This window comes from Tupaia chinensis, unplaced genomic scaffold (assembly GCF_000334495.1).
Source record: "Tupaia chinensis unplaced genomic scaffold, TupChi_1.0 Scaffold000355_1, whole genome shotgun sequence".
NCBI classification, from domain to species: domain Eukaryota; kingdom Metazoa; phylum Chordata; class Mammalia; order Scandentia; family Tupaiidae; genus Tupaia; species Tupaia belangeri.
The window spans coordinates 14,940,966-14,947,913 of record NW_006159850.1 but is presented as its reverse complement, the minus strand read 5'-3'; positions in this window follow the sequence as shown (position 1 = coordinate 14,947,913).

Below are 6,948 nucleotides of genomic sequence, written 5' to 3'. Positions count from 1 at the left end.
TTGGCCATGCGGGTGTCCAGTGCCCTTAACCATCACGCCACTTACCAGCCCCAGCATGGACAGTTCTAAGGGAATCTAGTCTCAAACCCCCAACTTCATATGCTATCTTCTGAGAGAAGGTTCTCCTTTCCCAAGCCCCTTTCATAATCTGCCCTTCTCTCACCTTACAAGAGGAGTGGATGTTCTCAATCCGCTCTGAATGGCCCAAGGAGGCAAACCATCTGGGCACCAAATGAAGGGATACTTTGAGATATGGGTTTCTGAAAAGCCTCCTTTAATAATTAATGAAAGGAGGAGAAAAAAAGACCTGCCTATCATTTGTCTTCCATTGTCTTGTATGTTTTCTTGTTGGAGAAATTGGCCTGAGAGCTGACATTCTGAACTTGATATAGTGGAGTAGTAGAGTAGGAAATGTCTCTACTTGATTGATGAAGAAAACTTTGCTTCAGTAAGAGCCCCTGGGAGTTGGCCAGCAGATGGCATAGTGGTTATGTTGTTGGATTCCCACGTGGCTGACTATGGTTTGAGTCTATGGTTTGAGTCCTGGACCCGGTGACTTCAAAATAATGTTGGGGGCAAGGAACAACAGTTAGTTGGCATAATACCTACATTGCTGGACTCCCATGTAGTAAACCGCGGTTCGCATCTCGGACCCGGTGGCTTAAAACTCACGCCAGGTGCATGTGTGTGCATGCCCAAGATCCCAAGAGGAGAATGGAGAAGGGACTGTGGCGTGGCCATCCCCGGTGGGGGGTGATTTCCCACTTTCTGTCTCTCTGTCTCTCTCTTGTCTGTCTGGTGAGCACCCGAGCCCTATAGCAAAAACCTCCCCCCCCCCAAGAAAAGGTATAATTCTATTTTGGTGCAAAATCTATGTTGTTTTGTTTTGTTTTTTTAAATAATGTGCATCTTTATGAACTTTTTTTTTTAAAGAAATATTTTATTTTAACTTTATTATTATTTTCCAGTTTGATCAGAGAGAGTGAGAGAGGGAACGTGAGAAAGCAAGCCATCAGGTCCAGGACTCCAACTGTGGTCTGTCATGTGGGAACCCAGCGTCTTTAACCACCACACCACCTGCTGGCCCCTCCAAGAACTTTTTGATGATCCCATGTATATTATTTATTTGAAATAATTATTTAATTTTATTTATTCCTTCAGTCATTTTCATCTGGCCAGAGAAAGAGAGGCACACAGAAAGAAAGTGAGAAAGCAAGCCACCAGGTCCGAGACTACAACCATAGTCAGCCATATGAGAGTGTCCAGTGCCTTAACCACCACGCCACCTGCTGACACTCCCCCAATATCATTTAAATAACTGTTCTAAAAAATCGAACATCTGATTTTAATATTTGCACACATCAAAGGTGCATCGTACCTCCCATTGTATTTCTTGCTTTGTAAATAATTTACAGTATTAGCTGCACAGTACACCTTACATTGCAGTATTATTATTCAATTATATCAGACTGCATACTTATCTAGTTTTTTTTTTCTATTTTTGGAGAGGATTTTTTCGCTATAGGGCGCGTGCGTTCGCCAGACAAACAGAGAGAGACATAGAGACAGAAGGCGAGAAATCACCCCCCAGGGGGGATGGTCACGCCGCAATCCCTTCTCCTCCATTCTCCTCTCAGGATCTTGAGCACGCATGCACATGTGCCCGGCTTGAGTTTCAAGCCACCGGGTCCAGGACGCGAACTGCGGTCGACTACGTGGGAGTCCAGCGACATAGCCATTACGCTAACTGCTGGTTCCCCATACTTATCTAGTTTTTATAAGTTACTTTAAATGTAAGCTGGCCCTGTAGTCTAGTGGTTAGGGGTGTCAGATCCCACATGGTGACTATGCAGTTTGAATGCTGGTGCCCAGTGGTTTGAAAAGATGCTGGGCACGTGTGTGTGTACCTAAAATACTGATGATGGAGAAATGGAGGGAAAAAAGGATTGTGATATGACCATACTCCATTGCGGGAGTGCTTTCTCTCTTTCTCTGGCAAGTGTATGTACCTTCTGGCAATTAAAAAATATGGCTGGGGCCAGCAGGTAGGGTGGAGGTTAAGGCAGCCGGATCTCACATGGCCAACTGCACAGGTTCTCGGACCTGGTAGTTTGAAAATCATACTGCGCGTGTGTGCATGCATGCTTAAAATCTCGAGAGGAAGATGGAGGAGAAGGGATTGCAATGTGGCCATGCCCCTGAGGGGTGATTTCTCACTTTCTCTTTCTCTCTCTGGTGAGCACACACACGTTATAGCAAATATTTTAAAAGCAAACAAAAAATCATTTAATTTCAAAATAGGGCTGGCTGGGGCCAGCAGGCGATATGGCGATTGAAGTACTGATTCCCACATGGCTGATCGTGATTTGAGTCTCAGACTCAGCAGCTTGAAAATCACACCAGGCACTGTGCATGAGTGCCCCAAATCCTGAGCGGACAATGGAGGAGAAGGAATTGCAGCATGGCCATCCCTTCTGGAGGGTGATTTCTCATTTTCCCTTTCTCTCTGTTTCTCTGTTTCCAGTAAGCACACGTGACCTATGGCAAAAAACAAAAGCAAAACAAAACAAAATGGAGAGGGACTGGCTTAAAGAACAAGGATGCCCAAGTTCTGAAATATATTTTAAACCTAACTATTGTATATAAGCATTGACATGTGTGAGACTGCTCCTCAGGCCCACTGTGGCAGGAACTGCGGGCTGGTTCCCACAACACCCGGTTCATCCTCTTTCTTTCTTTCTTTTGGAGAGGTTTTTGCTATAGGGCGCGTGCGCTCGCCAGAAAGACAGAGAGAGACAGAGAGACAGAAAGCGAGAAATCACCCCCCAGGGGGGATGGCCATGTCTCAATCCCTTCTCCTCCATTCTCCTCTCCGGATCTTGGGCACGCATGCACATGCGCCCAGCATGAGTTTAAACCACCAGGTCTGGGACTTGAACTGAAGTCAACTACATGGGAGTCCAGCGACAGCCATTACTCTAACTGCTGATCCCATCATCCTTTTTCTACCATGGAAGCCAAAAAGAGGAAAACTTGCCTTCCAGATTCCTCTGCTGTTGGGGTACCAAGGAGACATATTTTGGCCATTAAGAACTTAAGCTCTATGGGGACAGGAGCTATGTCAATTTTATTCCCTGCTGCTCAACACTCAACAAACTGTATACTCTAAAATATGTCCAGTTTTTTAATGTTAATGTTATCTCAACGCAGAAAGTGAAAGAGTAATTGCTAATAAAGTGAAAAGGCAAATTGTGCATTGAAAAAAAAAAAAAAAAAGAAATTGTCTTGGCCCTGCAGAAAGTTGATGTGAGGATCCTGAGAGGAAGGCAAGTCTAAGACTATACTCCCTGAATCTGGAGCCAATTGAAGAACTGACATTTAGCCTGCTGCCACTAGGTGTCGCCATTGTGCTGGGCAAATACAGCTCAGGCACGCTGCTCAGACAGGCTCAAGTAGTCGAAGATTATAAATCCCCCTTGATGCCAGACTATGGCTTGGTTCAATAATGACAGCACGAACACTGACCACAGAAGTTTACCGAGGGGCAGCAAATAAGACCGAGGCATGATGTGACCTTGTCGTGGGTGTGCCCGTTTCTCTTTCGCTCTCGCACATACATGCATGCGCTCTATCAGAAGAAAAGAAAAGAAAAGAGAAAAGAAAAGAAAATGCATGACAACAGTTCGTTACTATTTCAAAGTAACAAGGCTCCCCGGAGAAAACAGGGATTTAAATGATCTTGAAAGTCTTAATCAAGTTGCTAAAAAAACTTAAAAACAGCCAGCAGGTGTTGTGGTAGATTAGGCACTGGCCAACCTCAGTTCAAGTCGTGGCTTGTTGTCTCATTTTCCCTCTCTGTCCCTCTCTGGTGAATTAAAAATAATAGTAATAATGATGACAAATTGAAGATTAAAGGGAACATGGCTCTAGCAATCAAATTGGAGAAGCTAATGAATCAGATGAATGCCAGACTGTGAAGGAAAAGGAAAAAAAAAAAAAACATGTTGACTACTACGCTCAGAGAAAAAAAGCTCAACAGTTAAAAATCTAATGTTTGTTTTCTTCCCCAATATATAATAAAGATATGCCTGTTTGTTCTGGAAAAAAAATTCATATAAGATTTCAGATGTTTTTAAAGAATTATTTTCTTTCTTTATTCATTAATTTATTTTAATTTGACCAGAGAGCCATACACACACAGTGAGGGGGAGCGAGTGAGAAAGCAAGCTGCCACGTCCAGTATTTGAACTGTGGTCAGCCATGTGGGAGTGTCTAGCACCTTAACCACCATGCCACCTGCTAGTCCCAAGATTTCAAATTTTAATTAAAACAGCTAGTTCATCATATATAAGCTTCATTAAGTGGAATTATAAAGCATATTGTTTTTTATATTTTGAAGATTTCCCCCTCTGAGCCTTAAATCTCATTCACTGTCTTCTTCCAGGAAAATCATTTTGAACAAGCAGTCAGGATCATGCAGAAAAATTAACTTTTTCAAAGCCTCTTTTCATGTAAAATGAAGCTAATCTTATTTAAAAAAGTTAGTTTTGGATTGTATATTAATGAAAATCTTAATGATGTTTTGGATTTTTATATACTTATTTTTAAAGAAAAATCTTTGACAGTGGATTTTAGGTAAATCACATAATAAACTTCTTACTAAATAATATTTGTGAAGACTAAATGAAACAAAAAGCTTTTCATTCACTTAACTAGCTAAGTATAGTTATCTATAGAAAACTATTAATGTAATTCAAATGTATTCTATTTGAAAGTATGTAAAAAATATCCTAAAATAAAATTATTTTCTTCCAAGAAAAAAAAATTAAATGAATAATTCTTTTTTTAAAAATTTGAACAAAACCTGGGACCAGCAGGTAGTGTGGTGGTTAAGGCACTGGACATTCCCATATGGCTGACCATGGTTTGAGTCCTGGGCATCGGGACTTGCTTTCTCACTTCCTCTCCCTCTCTGCATCTCTCTGATCAAATTAAAATAAATGAATGAATAAATAAAATTAAATAAACAATTATGTTTTTTTTTAATTCAAACAAAACCACAAACACAGTAAGCTCATGGAATTGTAGCATTGAATGTGATCATAAGTAATAATATCCCAGAAGATTTTATTACTTACTTTTGAAGATATGAGTTTAGAGACTTGCTTCTGTGGAAGCATCCAAATCAACCAGTTTGGTGGAAGACGTTGCATTAAGAATTCAGATGGTGAGGACCAGCAGATAATGTAATGGTTATGCCACTGGACTACCATGTAGTCAACTGTGGTTTGAGTCCTGGACTTAGTGGCTTAAAACTCACGCCAGGTGCGCATGCACATGTGTGTGTGCTAAGATCCCGAAAGGACATTGGAGGAGAAGGGATTGTGATGTGGCCATCCCCCCAGGGGGTGATTTCTCACTTTCCGTCTCTCTCTCTGGAGAGCACATGAACCCTATAGCAAAAGTCTCTTTAACAAAAACAAATTCTTAGAAATATCTCAGAAGCCAGGCCACCCATATGTAGCCTAGTAATTAAGGGACCAGCTCCCACATGGCACACTGTGGTTTGAGTCTTGCCCCTGTGGCTTGAGAATCAAACAGGGTGTTGTGTGCATGTGTACCCTAGATCCTGAGGGGATGGAGAAATGGTGAAGAGCTTGTATCATAAGCTTGCCCCATTGGGGATGTCTTCTCCCTCTTCCACTCTGTCTCCCTCTGGCAATCCTATGCTCCCACTGGCAAAAATAAAGTAAAAATAAATTTTTAAAAGTTCAAAACCAGGGGGACCAGCAGTTACCCGTAATGGCTATGTTACTGGACTCCCATGTAGTCGACTGTGGTTCAAGTCCTGGACCTGGTGACTTAAACTCACGCAGGGCGCGTGTGCGTGTGTGCCCAAGATCCCAAGAGGAGAATGGAGGAGAAGGGATTACGGCGTGGCCATCCCCCCTGGGGGGTGATTTCTCGCTTTCTGTCTCTCTGTCTCTCTCTGTCTTTCTGGCGAGCACACAAGCCCTATAGCGAAAACCTCTCACAAAAAAAATAAAATAAAATAAAATAAAATAAAAATTCAAAACCAGGGACCAACAGGTGGCATAATGGATACGTCACAGGACTCCCATGCAGTGGACCGCAGTTTGAGTCTCAGACCCGGTAGCTTAAAATTCACACTGGGCTCATGCACGATGTGCATGAGTGCCCAAGATCCTGAGAGGAGAACGGAAGAGAAGGGATTGTGGTGTGGCCATCTACTCTGGAGGATGATTTTTCACTTTCTGTCTCTGTCTCTAGTGAGGCACATGCCCTATAACAAAAAAATAAACAAACAAACAAAAACTCTATTTTAAAAAAAAAAAAGATTCAAAACCATTCCATTACCTCTAAAACTCTCTTATGTTGCATCTTTTTTTTTTTTTCAAAGAGAGTTTTTTTTTTGCTGTAGGGTGCATGCACTCACTGGAGAGCCAGAGAGAGACAGAAAGACAAAAAGAAATCACCCCTGGGGGGATGGCCACACCACAAGTCCCTCCTCCTCCATTCTGCTCTTGGGATCTTGGGCATGCACACACATGCACATGCACACACACCCAGCGTGAAATTTAACCCACCAGGTCCAGGACTAGAACTGTAGTCAACTACATGGGAGTTCAGTGACGTAGCTATTATGCCATCTGCTGGTCCCAGTGGTGCCTCTTTATAGTCAAACATTCCCTCAGCCCTCATGAAAAGAAAATAATTGAGAGACTATTCAGCTGAGACAGTTCTGGCACTTTGAGTTCCTATGTAAACAAGCCAAAATCCAACTCAATGTAAGCAGTAAAATGAAATTTAAGCTTAACAAATCAGAAACTACCAACTAACCTCTAAAGACTTGACCAACCAGAAATCACCAACTTCTTTTTTTTTTTTTTCCGCTATAGGGCGCGTCGCCCGCACCGACAGACAGAC